This window comes from Corvus cornix, chromosome 4 (genome assembly GCF_000738735.6).
Source record: "Corvus cornix cornix isolate S_Up_H32 chromosome 4, ASM73873v5, whole genome shotgun sequence".
NCBI lineage: Eukaryota > Metazoa > Chordata > Aves > Passeriformes > Corvidae > Corvus > Corvus cornix.
Window position 1 is genome coordinate 20538425 of NC_046334.1, and position 14570 is coordinate 20552994.

Genomic DNA, 14570 nt, shown 5'->3' on the forward strand with positions numbered 1-14570 from the left:
GCTTAGCCCAGCCCGCGCGTGACACCAGACCCGGGGCTAAACCGGAGCCGTGTCGGTGCCGAGGTCCCGCTGGGTTCATCAGGTGACACTGAGAGAGGGGTGTCGGAGAGGTGATCAGTTAACCAGGCGCCGCCGGGGGAGCGGCTCCCGCGGGATCGAAGCCCGTGAGGGTGTCGCTTTCCCCTGCAGAAACAGGGCACCTGGCCCCCCGGTAACCCCAGGCTGTCGCCCTGCCCTGCCCGCCGCCAGCACCCGCGGCCGCCGCCCGTACCTGCCGAAAGGGGGTACGGTCCCACAGGGTGGAAAGTTTATCGGGAGGGTCATTTCCCTTCCTATTAAAACGCCTGCTTTGTCGGGGTAGGTCAGCTTTGGTTACCGGCACTGATTTCTGGGCTGTGGAAGCCCGTCTCGCATCTTAGGGGGCACGCGAGGGATCCCATAACGGGAGTGATGCGGCGGAGCACAAAACCACCGACTTTGGGGATGTTGTTTTGTTTATTTGGTTTAGTTTGGGGATGTACCCGGCGCGGGTACCCGTGACTGAGGGGCAGCACCCGCGGAGGGGTCCCGGGGGTGCCGGCCATGGGTTGAAGGGGTGCGTGCAGCCTCTCGCCGCGCCGCCGTCCCGGGTGCTGCTTCTGCGGCTGCGAACACGCGAGGTGGTGGAAAAGAGCGCATCAAAATCCTCCCCGCTCCCTCGGTCGGGTCCCTTCCCCCGACAGACGAGCGCAGCGCATGGCGCGGCTGGTGCTCGTAGCCTCAGCGCAGCGCTCGCCCTCTGAGGGGCTTTTTCTTCTTCTTTTTGTTTTTCTTTTTTTTCTTCTTTTTTTTTTTAACTCTTCTTTGAAAGAGATACCCAGCCGCATTCCCATTTTAAGGTTCAGCTATAGAGTTTGCATAACAACCGCTTGGCAGCCCCCCTCTCTTGCACTCCGTTAACAAGCTGTAACGTATAGCTGCAGGTTGCTATAATCTCATTAATATTTTGGAAACTTGAACATTGAGTATTTCAGACCGCTCATTCCCCATATGCCAGGCCACTCCCGCTATGCTGGCTGGTTCCTTTCTCTCCATTATTAGCAATTAGCTCCTACCTTCCAAAGTCAGCTCCAAGTATCCAAGATACTAGCAAAGGAATCAACTATGTGTTGCAAGCTAAGCATGCTTAATATCTCCCAAACAAACAAAGAGACAACATTTCTTTAAGTAATGAAGATGGATAAATCGCTTTATTGAGCTTGCGACAGTGTTTGTTTTGTATAGACTGCCGCAAAGTTTTTTAACAAGAGCGGGGACGCGCACCAGCCCCTGGAAGCAGTCTCGCCCGGTTTGCTTCGTGGGGTTTTATCATCCTAAACGGGCTTTTATTTGAAAAGGGCGAGTCAGAAGCGCACTATCCGAGCGTTAAATTTTGGCTGAGCGCTAACTGTCCTCCGGGGTGTGCGAAACGACCGCGGCGGCTCGGGGGGCTTGGGGAGGCGGTCGCCTTTGTGCGAGGCTCACGGCGGCTCCGCTGACTTTTGAGCCTGGGTCACCGGATGAAGAACGGCCGCGGGCTCCGGTGCGTGGCTCTGCCCGGCCGTGCCGGCGGCGGGGATTTCGGGGGGACGGAGCGGGACGAGGCGCGGTGGTGGCGGGGCCGTGGCGCATCTCTGCCGTGCAGCTCTCCGGCTGCTGTTTGCTCAACCTCTGGCCTCGGGGAGGGAGGAGGAAGGGAAGGGAGAGAAAGGGTTAAACCCAGAGAGGGGAGACCAGAAAAGCGCAGGAACCACGGGGGGGGCTAAGGGGGGAGCTGGCCGTGGGGCCAGTGTTTCTTAATTAGAGCGGGGCGGACAATGCTTTGGGGCGGACAATGAGGGGGGGGACAGGGGGGGCTGGAGGGCGGAGGGGGGGTCTGGCCTCGCTCCCGGCCGCGGTGCGCCGTGTCTGGAGCGGAGCACGCGTTGTCAGCTGGTGAGCGCAGCGGCCTTTCAGGCGGCTCCCCAGGGAGCTGCGCGCCCGCGGTGAGCTCCATCGTCACCCCCTCCCCTCCATCATCATCATCATCGGCCTCCTCCTCCTCGGCGGCCCCCCACCCCAGCCGAGCACAACAGCCAGCATTCAAGCCCCCTTCCCTCCCTCCCCTCGCACAACAGCAGCGCAGTGGCAGCCACGCCACCTCCCAGCAACCAGCAGCACGCGAGGGCACCGCCGGGGCACCTGAAAGAGTCAAAGCCAAAGAAAGGGAGACAAAGGAGGAGAAAAAGATACGCAGGAACGGCCCAGCGTGTCTGCTCCGACAGTGCGGAGAGGCAGGCGCCCACAGAGGGACGGGCGAGCCCACGCGGAGGCCGGCGCGGCCGGGCGTGCACACGCGTGGCCGCCTGCACACACGTGCACTCGCTCACAGGGGTCCGAGCCGCTGCAGCAGCGATGGACACACGTAGAAATCCCTCTCTCTGTGCGGGAGCAGAGGGAAGCGCCCCGGAAACTTTCCGCCCCACAGCCCCGTCCCCGCATGGGGCACCTCCCGGCTTGTGATTCTCTGTGCGCCCCTGACTCCCGAGGCCCCACCTCTGACACTGCCACCCACGGGCACCGCTGCCGGTACCCGGCAGGAGCCGACCTTGTGTCTGGTCACCCGTTGTCACATGTGCCCGTGACGGGCTTATCCGGGAGAGAAAAATGCGCGGAAAGTGGCGAGGGATCCGCTTGTGCGTGGGTGAGGGGGACCCTGCCGGCCCCGCGTGGGAAGCATCCTCTCCGCGGGCAAGCCAGGCTGGAGCGAGGAGCTGCCGGCGCACCGCGGGGGACAAGAGGACAAAGTTTTCCGCCCCTAGCCAAGTGCTTGCAACGCGGAAGGGGCTTTGCTCGGGGCTGTGTGTCCGCCGGGGCCGGGGCTGGGGCGCACGACCGGCTGCGCTCCCGGAGCTGGGCTGGGGCCTCGGAAAACCACTGCTGCCCTGCCGCCACCCCCTGTTAACTTCAGGCGGACTCTCTCTAAGGACGTTTTCCAGAGCTGCTGCACCCCTGGCAGTGGATGGGAGCGCGGCTCCGCGGGCTGCGCTGCACCTGTGCGCTGGGTGCGCTGATCATGTGCGGTGTGTGCGCTGCCGCCGCTGGCCATTTCCAGGCTGCCCAGAGCGGGGCAGACAGAGAGGCCTCTTCTGTAGTGCTATCGAATGGCTCGGGATGCCTTCGGGAGCCCAGCCAAGGCGTGTCAAAGGCGGTTTGAGCGGTGAAGCATTTAAACGCTACAATGGGTGACTTTCTGGCGTGTGCTTTTCTCCCTCCCCGCTTAGGCCCGGGAGGAGGGAGCAGGCATTTCTACTGAGCTCTTCCGGGGATGGATGCGACACCCGCAGCCCCCCAGCCCGGGGCCGCAGCCAGGCTCTTCCCCGCGGGGCGCCAGCGGCGGAGCTGCCGCCTCTGCCCCGTCAGGCAGCGGGGAGGGGGAACAGCTCGGGTCTTCTGCCGCTCCCCGCAGCTTTTCGCTCCCAGTTCGGTTTAACAGAGGTTGCTGGGGTGGGGAGGTGCCGGCCCGTCGCACCCGCTGCAGCGCGGAGCGCAGCTGGAACTTGGGATGGGAGCTTGTGCAGCGCGGGGATGGGCTCTCGGTAGTGCTGACAGGGAAGGCGAGATTTGGGGATGAGAAAGCAAATCCCCTCCGTTTCTGAAGAGATTTATTTTTGTATTTCACCCTGTTTTTTTCCCCGTGTGTTTTGTTGTTTGTTTTTTGTTGGGTTGGCTTTCTTTTTCTTCCCCTTCTTCCCCTGCTCTCCCCTCTCTGATGTCTTCTTATCTTTCTTTCCCGGTGTCTTGCAGCGGCCAGCCCTTTTCCCTCGCTCAACTCCGAGGCGCACTGCCGCCGCCGGGGTGCCCGGGAGAGCGGCGGGCGGCGGCGCGCACCCGCGGGCGAGCGGGGCTGCAGCACTTTTGTGGGGCGGTTAATCAATGGCACATCAGCGAGACAGCGCATCAGCCCATCTGCTTGATATATATTCAGAAGGGCTCCAGCCCTTTTGAAGTCTAATTTCTTCCCCGGGAGAACGCGCCGGGTAATTTACCATCATTTCCCAGGCAGGGCGGCCAGCGGGTTAACCCTTTCACCAAGCGCTGCCGCCGCGGGTTTTCCTCCCGAGCGAGCAGCTTTGAATGCCTCAGCGCCTCGCTGCAAACTTGTAAAAGTGCCTCTTTAATGGTACGTGACTCGCTGAAACAGGACACCCGGCCTACCGGCGCGGTAAACCCCTCTCCGGCTTGTCAGATTGGTGTTTAAAAGACCTGCTCGGGACAAGCAAATCCCTCGACCCTACCGGGTCAGCTCGTATCATTTCAGCTACAACCACCCACTGATATTTTTGTGTTTCAACATCTTCGGCCTTGGGGGCTTTTTTTTGTTCCCATCCGACGCTCAGAAACGCAGTTTTATCCTGAAGCAGGAGCCAGGATGGAAAGCGAGCAGCGCATCACGTATGGGCTGAGGTGTAACACTGCACTGCGCTGCAAAATCCTCTGGCTCAGAGGGTGGCAGAGCCCGGCAGGTGCGGGGGGACGGGACGGACAGCACGTCGCCCCCCGGCCTGCGGGACCCCGGCACGCGTGGGAGATGCGCGGGCAGCGCGGGACCCGTCACCGCTGCTGTGGCGGGACGCGCCGGGAGGTGGCCCGTCCCTCTACCCCGTCCGGGGCCGATGAGCCCGGGCAGGATGCCGAGCCTGCACCCAGCAGCCCGGCACCTCTGAGATGCGCCCCGCAACGAGCAAGCGGAGCTATCGGAATTGCGTCCCCGGACAGGGGAAAGCGTTTGACTCTGCAAGTTTCCGAGCTTTTATTTGTTTTCTCTGCTCCCTTCCTCCTCCAAAGGCTCTGCGAAGCCGGGAGATGCCCGGACCGCCGACGTGCACTGACTGAACTCTGGTTCAGGGCACACGCTGAATAAGCTCGAGACCGTTGAGCGGCATCACCTGCTTCCCATAAACCCCAAAAGCAAACCCCGGGGACCGGCCGGAGCCGCCGCCGTGCCCTCAGTCCCCACCTGCACCTCGCTTATCTACAGTCAACATTTTTATCCTGCCCGAGAAAGGTTCCTGCTCGCTCCCGGCTCCGGGGCGGCATCCGCGACCAGCAGCTACACCCCGGTCCCCCTTCCCTGCCAGCTGGGGCCGCCCCCACTTCTCCTGGGAGCAGTGCGAGGAGATCGGCTTTTTTACTTATTTATTCATTCATTTATTAAATCCACCGGCCCAGCTTCTGTAAGAGCCGTGCATAACAATGTCTCCTACAATATCTCTTCTCTGAAGTCTCCTTCAAAAAAGGAGGAGGGTGGTGCATTTATTTATTGGGGGTTTTTAACACAGAAAAGATAGTTCTGCCTAAACGTTTTGTGGCTGGCGAGGCTGGGAGAAGCCTTGCTGTTATTCCACTGGAGCGGGAGTGAGCTGTCCACAGGGTCAGAGCAAAGAGGGAAGGCAGGGGAAGCAGGGATCCCTTTCAGAGCGGGGAGGGGGCTCTTTCATACTCCATTTTGGAAAGCAATGAAAAGGGGGATAAGTGCTTCCACACAGCTTGTCCGCTTTGGATTTCAGTTGCTGTGGGTGAAAGTAAATTCAGTATTTGCTTTGTATTAGCCACAGTTTACATTATTTTATTTTTCTCATGCCAGTACTAACGCTGAACTAAGGGCCGGTGTTACATGAAGGTCCCTCAAAATGCCGACTGTAAACAAGCTGTGATGATTTGTGGTAGGACTGCACAACCATCCTACAGACATGTAAAGCTGGGAGCTTGCGTAAGGCTAATTTAGGCACTACTTACAGTTCTCAGTCCCTGATCTTCTCCTCTGGCCTGAGGAGGAATTATCCTGCCTGTGGAGAAGGACCTGAGGCCCAGCAATGTTAAGTGGCTTGCTGTGGACAACAGGAGCCCAGGGCCACAGGTGGGGCATGAGCCCAGGATGTGTGCCACCACTTTCTCACACAACACACTTTATTCCAGTTGCTTCAAAAGTCTTTCCAGTTGCAAGACTTTGCTCAAAGCAAAGGACATTCAACCAGGGGCTGTCTTTACACTTCCAGAGATGTTTCACCAAGGTTTTTGGTAGTGTCATCCTTTCCAAAGCCCAAGGAAGCAGCTTGTTTTGCCCCCAGCTGTAGCCTGTTATTTAGGGTGGGTCAAGAGGGAGGGAGAGGTGGAATTTTCTGATACATGATAAAGCTGAGCAGCATTTTGGGAAGGATGGTGAGTGGATGCAGGCTTTTGCAAGCAAAGTGATTCTCCTGATTCATAGCTTGTTCCCTCATTAAGTTTGAATCTGTTCCTGCTGGAGTTTCCCCACTGGGATGGGTGAGAACATGGCTGTGAGGTAGTTTTCCAGGGCATGTGAGACTCTAAAGCACAGTCTGATGTGCAGAATATGCATTACCTCCCTGCCTCGGTCACCCCTCAGGTAGGGAGAATATCTCTTATTTTTCTGAAGTTAGCAGTGCTGCAATGTTTGTAGTGAAGATGTGATAAATGCAGCCTGAATTACATTGTTATGTTTCATCACTTACCAGAATGTCTTGCAAAAACACTCTCACAGCAAATTTTTGTGTGGTTCATATTTGATTGTTGAAAGATTTCTGGATTAAATTAATTATGCTTGTATTACTTGGCTATCAAGACATTCAATTAACTCTCTTTCCTGCCCTACAGTTTGGTGGCTTCCTCTTTGCATTGCAGAACATCCTGAAAGCTTTTTCTTTAAAAAACAAAAGTCTGTTTTTCCTTCCTTTCAAGGAAGGAAAGGCTCTGAATTGCATAGGGTTCCCAGGGTTTTCATGTTGGGAAAGAGTGAAAGCTTGGGAGCATTGCTGATTGTAACTTTGGGGTTAAGAAGTAATGGGGTTACACACACCAAGTGAGGTAAAGGATATTAACCTTTGCATATCCCAGGCTAAACAAGAGCTTAGAAGGTAATTCATAGCTTTTCCCCTGGTATTCCCACCCCCCGAGCAAGTGACATCTGGAAAGGATATTTCTATATTTGGTTTCCTTTTGTTTTTCTAAATAACTGAGAAGTGTAAATAGAAGAGCATCTTCTAACTGAAAACAATGGGTCTAAACTTACCTTAGAGCTGCTGTGGTCATAATTTCAAGCATTCTTAAACCAGGAACAAGAAAAAAAAATATTCCCCAAAATAGAAATAAAAATTAAAGTGTTTTGGTCTTCTGAAGCCAGGCTTTTGGTCTTCAAAAGCTGCTGAGTGTTCAGAGGTTTTCTGTGGCAGTTGGGTGCTTAGCAGGGAAGGAAAACTTGGACTCTTATTGGAATACTGAAGTGGTATCTGTGGGTGCGTTTTGCAGTTGTACTTATTATCCTCGCACACCTTGAATAGTATTTGTGGAGCTGCTGTAGGGAACTGACCTGGAGATTCCTGAAATAGATGGTGGTGCAGAATCAGGGCCTCCACAGAGGGTCAGCAAGCAAAAACTGAATAAGGCTCTCCGGAGTCTGCAAGAAACATTTGGAACAAATAACTTGATGTCATCTTTTGGCAGACCTTTAATTTGTTTATTCAAATAAAAACCCAACAGACTATCAGAGATGAGAACTTTTTTTTTCCTTCTTGAATTGATCTGTTTTGATGGATCTTCTTGATTTTCAATGCTTCAAATCTGAGAAATGTAAAAACATAAGTTTCAAGATGTTTGCTCTACTTTTGGAGCTTTTTGAAAAATTATTGGAAGTGTCAGAAGTTCCATTTCAGCTTTTCTATTGCCTGAAAAAAATTAAGAATATATTCTAATTCATTTTTTCCCTGTCATTCCTATCAAACAAAATCAAACCACTCTTGCCAACCTCTCCTGTTTGTCCTGATATCCAGTCTGTAGGTATTATACCTGCCGTGTTTTCTGCTATCACATAAAATTCATACCCTGTGAATGGCTCTAGATCAGTGACTGCTCTGTGGTGGAGCCCAGGGCATTTTCATTAGGAGACTCTGCAACTCTGGGAAAACTGAGCCATCAGCCTTTGGAAAGTATGGATTTCATGAGGAAGAAAGTTTCCTGCTGGGTTTTAATTTTTTTTTTTTCGTGCAAAATTCATATTTTATAAGTATGCCTAGAGGAAAAAAAGGAAGCCAGCAAAATTGGCGCATTCAGTTTCTGTGATTTTACTACAGTACCAACATCAATATATTTAATCAGCTAAAAAAATCGATTAACATAATAGAAAATAGAGCATTAAAGATTTTCCTAAATTCTGCTATCTTCGTCTAACTACTCCCTTTGACAATTCTTGCATTGCACTGTTTATTTTCCCCTTCAAGCATTTTGAGGTTTGAAAACAAATGGCTGAATTACTCTATGAGTTCTAATACCCTCACTGGAAGAGAATATCCTAAAGTTCTCATCAAATGTTACTGGAAATTACTTCAGGCCTCTGATTTTTCAAAGGAATATTTAATTTTTTTTTTTTAATAAAATGGGTAAGGATTTTTGAGCGGCAGTCTAATGTTAACCTTTTAGAACATACTACTGGATAGGAGAGCAGTGTGACAGTTTTCCATCAGCATAAACCTCCTCTGTATTCAGGAAGGTCTCACCTCTTTGGAGAAAAGAATTGCCACCTTCGGTATTGTGGTATGAAGTGAAATGTGATCTAAGTTGGATGATGGAAACAGTTTGACTAAAAGAACAGACCATAGGAAAGCTGACCAGAGGTTTCCCAAATGGAAAAGATGAGAGAAATAACAAAGCCAGGAGATAGTTAATTACCATATTGTGTAGTTATTTGGGTCTATATTCATGCACAGATCTGGACAGGTTGCTCCGGAGAAACAGCTCCTCTCTTTGTGTTTGGAAAGACCAAGAAATCTGATGAGACATCAAAAGAAATGTGAGAGCATTGCTTAAATCTGCCTGTGCTGGCCATTACACACATTTTGTGGTTTTGGAGTAAATGATGAAGAGTAGATGTGCTAACAGCAAATGTCATTACCTGCTTTGCAGGGGTTGCCCCTCTGAATACATACTGGCCCTCTTGTGCAGGTGTTCTTCCTGTCTGATCTGGTAATAGCTGGCAAACCATGGAATCGCAGAGTGGTTTGGGTGGGAAGGCACCTTAAAGATCATCTAGCTCCATCTCCCCTCCCACAAACAGGGACACCAATGCCCATTTTTTGGGCTGATCCAAATGCTTGTTTTCACATTGTGCCTCTGTACTCAGCGCTGCTGAGGCTGCACCTCGAGTGCTGCATCCAGTTCTGGGCCCCTCACTACAAGAAAGACATTGAGATGCTGGAGCGTGTCCAGAGAAGGGCGGTGGAGCTGGTGAGGGGTCTGGAGCACAACGCTGTGGTTATTGCCAGGAGGTGCTGTTCTAACTTGCATAATATTATTTCAGGGTTTTTGAGACAGAGAACACAGCTCTTGTGGGATACTTTTGTGATGCCACAGATTTTAGTGGTAAACGATGTCTTTTAATAGATGTGCAATGGAGTTCCGTCAACTTCCGCTTACGCGGACAAATATTTGTGCCTGTGAAAATAAGCAAATAATTATTAAAAAGGTGTATACAAAGCTGAAATTTACCTTCCTCACCCCCTATTTTCCATAACTTTAGGTAGATTTTCAGCAGCTGTGACCATGAATAGTTTTCTGGTTATTACCCCAGAAGCAGTGACACATCTCTGTCACCACAGCCCAATATATATTTTTGTACAACCATACCACCACACATCGTTTTGCCTTAAGAAACAGTGACCCTCAAGTAATATGTTACATTCCAGAGCATGGACACACTTTTTCAAAGAGCACAGCTATTTTGAAACCCTCTCAGTACTCGGCCAGCCCTGAGCACAACTTGGAGGACCACAAAATTGTGAGTGTAGATATTCAATATTCAATTCAATACTGTCAACCAGATCAGCAGCCTAATTTGGAAGACTATTTTTAATTTTCTACAGAAAGCTCAGTGTTTCCATAAAACTCTCATTTAGCCACGATAAAATATTCAACCAGTTGTATTCTGAAGGAATTTCCTAAGCATTACAAACTCCACACTTTACTGAAGAAAGGGAGTACTGTTACCAAAATACAGACAGCATTAACAGTGTATTCTTGATGTTCAAATGCCAGCAGGTGAATTCATGTCATTAATTATGGGGATTCTCAGGAAATATCAAAAAAATCTATTGAAACTCTATCAGTAATAAATAGAAGCATGATAATACCTCATTATCCGGCTAAATACACTCAGAATTTTTCATTCTCTATGAAGGATGTAAATAGTGTCATGAAATAACAAACATCCTCAGCAATGCACTTGGTTTTAAGGACATTACTAAGCACAGGTTTATGACAACTGACTATAACCGTTTTTCTTTTGAAATGAATTCCGGTTTTTTTATTGAAGTCTGACTTTTAAATCAAATTAGAGAATTAGGATATTTTCTATTAGCTCTCTAAACTTTTTTTCTAAGTTTCTTTTCTCCTCTCCAACACTTAACCCTATGCTTACATGGAGTTGCATCCCTTTCTCCCTGTATGTATTGCAGTGTGTCCAAATTCAGATTTCCCTTTAGCATCACATTATCTAGGTAAAATAGGTGTTACTAATAACCATCCTTCAGGAGTAGTGGGCTACAGAATCCATAATATGGAATTCCTGTGATGAATATGCTGTATAGCCAAAAGGAAAATCTGTCAGGGTTCATATTTCCCCTTCTGCAGGAAGAACAGTTTGTCCAAAACAAAACCTTTTTAACCACAAAGCTTTTGTGTTGTACATAGTAGGACACTGTTATGTTTTAAAAAATAGCCTTTGAAGTTGCCTGTGAGCTGCTGTCTTGATTAATTTAAAATTTTCGGCTTACACACCCTGCAATAAACCCTTTTATTAACTTTTTATTGCAACTGAACTTCACGGCTTTGCGCTCGGAGGCAGGTGTTCCGAAGGATGCCCTGAATCAACACAGGGGAGCCCAACCTAAGCCAGACACCGCCATAAAACCGCGTGAGGCGGAGCCCATAAACCCGTGGCTGAGCCGCTCCCGGCTCTGGGGGCCTGGCTGGAGCTCCTGCACGGAGGATGTTGCCCGGTGGGGCCGGCTCTTCCCGGGGCCGGCTCTTCCCTGGGCCGGCATCTCCGCGCCGCGCTGGGAGCGCCGCGGCGGCTCCTCCGCTGCGGGCGGGGCCGGGCGGGCGGCGGGCTCTGTCCATGGTAGCTGCGGCTCCCAGCTCTGCCAGAGACCCTCGGGGGCCTGTGATCACTTTTCCCCTCTTTTTTTTTTTTTTTCAGTTTTCTCTCTTTTTACATTTTTTGGGGTTTTTTTTTTTTCGTATTCCTTTCCCTTTTCTCCTCTCGTCCTCTTCCCCCTCCTTAGTTTAGTCCCTTCCTGCTAAAACTGACTCTACAAAAAAAAAGAAACCAAACAGCCCCACCAAACACCTCAGTGCGAGCCTCTCCACCCCGCCCTGTTCAATGCCGCGTGTGTTTTTAATCTATGTATCACCCCTAGCTAAAACTCTTCAGTGATATATGAAGCACAGAAGCTTGGCTTGTGACAGAGGTGACACAGTGGTAATTTCTTATGGGGTCTACAGATTTTAGTTATGACGTAACAGAAAGCAGACAATATTGTTCCAGTCTGTATTTCAATTTATGAGGTTTAATAGGAAACTAAATATTGGAAAAATGCTCAGAATGAAATATAAGGAGTTCTTGCAAAAGCTGTGCTAAGAATCAGTCTAAAATCATACAGCCATAGAATCATTAAGGTTGGGAAAGACCTCTAAGGCCACCGAGTCCAGCTGTCAACTCAGCACCACGACCATGTTCAGCACTAAACCATGTCCTCAAGTGTTATATCCACACATTTTTTTAACATTTCCAGGGACGGTGACTCCACCGCTTCCCTGCACATTCTATACTTGATAGATCTTTCTGTAATTTTTTGGTTTTTTTCTCAATATCTAATCTAAACCTCCACTGGTGTAATCTGAGGTCATCTCCCGTTGTCACTTGTTACTGATGTCCAGTCCTGCTGCAACCTCCTTTTTGTAGAGAGCAATAAGATCTCCCCTCAGTCTTCTTATCTCTAGGCTAAACACCCCCAGCTCCCTCATACGACTGAGCTCAGGCCCTTCCCCAGCTCTGTTGCCCTTCTCTGGACATTCTCCAGCACCTCAGTGTCTGTCTTGTGGTGATGGGCCCAGAGCTGTCTGACATGTCTAACATGAGCTCTCTGCTGTTAGCTCACATCTGTTAGGGGACATTAGCTGGTGACACACGATGAGGGACAGACATTTCCAGGGTCTCCCTCTCTGGCTCTGGCATGCCAGTGTAGCCTGTTGCACTGGTAGGGGTAAGCTGTGGTGTTACAGGCAAGGCCTTTACTCCCTTCTTTCTTTCTTTAAAAGGATTTTATTCCTATCAGTATAAATAAAGGATGCATTCAGCCAGTGAAAGTAACCTTTTTTTTTTTCCAAAACATCAGCCATAAGTTTTGCATAAGCTGATCCTTCTTTAAAGCTCTCCACATTTGAGATATTGGTCTTTTAAAAACTTATTTATTAGCTTAGTCTATCACAAGGAAGCAATCTCCCTCTGGTGCTCATAGTCTCTGGTCCTTCTCTCTGTTTACAGAGCCCAGTTGGATTTATATTGGCAGGAACCTCTCCCTGAATTGCCTGTGTGTAGGGAGAATCCCAGTAGGATGTGACTGGCAGGGAAAGATCTGTTTCCGTCTGAGCTGGGCCTACCCCAGGATGTTAATCTGTCCTCTGCTGCAGCAGGGCCTTTTTCCCAGAGAGACATGAAGCAAACAGGATGAAAATCTGCACAGGCCTGGTGTACCTTCTGTAGGGGAAAAAAAAAGTGAAACAGAAACATGGAGGCTTATCGCTGGTGGAAATAAAACCACTGACAAAATATAACAGAAACAAGAATTAAAAATCCCAAATTCCTGCTTTCCTATAATCCATTTGAATTTGCAATTCTATCGCACAGCAGTATATTGATAAAGTTAGGTTGTCTTGCATGAGAGTTTAGTTTTGATATAATGACAGAAAGGAATACTCAAAGTATGAAAAAATCCCAATCAACAACAACCAAAACAAACAAAAAATCCCAAAAGAAAACCCAGAAGTATGGCATTTGAAAGCAGGTGTTTCATTTCTATGAAGGAAAAAAATGGCAGAAGTGTGAGTCTCGAATCCACAGTGAAACGAGAACTTTTCATCTTTCTAAGAACTGTAGTTCAAATTTTCTTCTCTCACCTCAAACCACTACAGGAATTGGAAGCTGTGGGAGGATCCTTGTTTATCCTTCTCTGCTTTGCTCAGGCATGGTTCAAAATGGAATCTGAGTATATATTTTTTTCATTGTTTGTACTATGATAAGATTCTCAGTAAGCAGGTGAGTGCTGGAACGACAAGGGTGTAGCTCTTTATTACTGTAAGTCATCTTTATGCTCATAAATAAGCCTTTGGAATTGAATGGGATTGCTCAACTGTGCAAGAGTGCACAGGATGTGCCCATAAACCGAACTAAAACAGGCTATCCAACATAATTTAAACAAGGATCCCATGCCTGAAGCGAAAGCCCTCAGTGTTGATGTTATAAAACATTATCAAAACACTCTTAGCATGTTCCGTGTGGGTGCTCGATGTTTTGCTGTATAATTCTAGCTTTGCTGGTTTCACATGGGCATCTTTAGCAGCTGGAAAGCCCTTCTGACACAAACACAGCTGGAGTCCTGTGGGTGTCTCATTTAGGGCTCTGTGATCGCTCGAATAAGGGTGGTAAGCCCTGGCTTTGAATGTCTGGCAATCATTTGTGCACTCCATGTATTAATGTATCCAAAGGCAGTTAGCGCAGGTGAAACCGCTGGGATCAGGGCCTTGAGGGTCTGTTTCACACTGCACAAAAGCCAACTCGTGGTGTGTTTTAAGGGAACCTTGTAAAAGTTAATCTTTGCCATTTAGGTTTTGAAAACCGGGTGATCTTCTAAGTCATAAAACACACGAAGAAATCGATCCCTTGCCAGACACTTACCGAAGTACCAGAGTACTTTTTGCCAGGAGCATTTCTGTTGTTTGGGTCATGTGGAAGAGATCCCTGCTTAAAAAAAAAAGAGAACCAAATAGGAAAATTCACCTCCTTCCCTTAGAAATGAATTTCATTCCCATTTCTGTAGCAGACCCAACTGCTAAATGGCCAGCACAGCCATTTCTTCTGTCACAGGAGCTGCCCACGGAGAGGGCTGCTACTCCAGCTCTGTGGGAAACTCCTACCGTAGGGTCCCAAAACAATGGTGTTTGCAGTGGGTGTCTGCCCTCTCCTACACAGCCATAAGGGCTGTTTCAAAAGCCTCCTACACAAATGAGTACCTATTCACTTGGCAGATGGGGATGCAGGAGGGCAGGCAGAGCCTGGCATGCGGTACTGAGCCCAGCCCACTCCTGGGCCTGCTTTGAAAATTCAGGTAGCTGCACATATGTGTGCTGTTATCCAGTCTGAAAAGGGGCAGTAAGTAGTTCCTAAGAAAAGGCTTTAAATTAGATAACTGGACAGCAGCTTCATGTGGTACCAATAGGTCTGA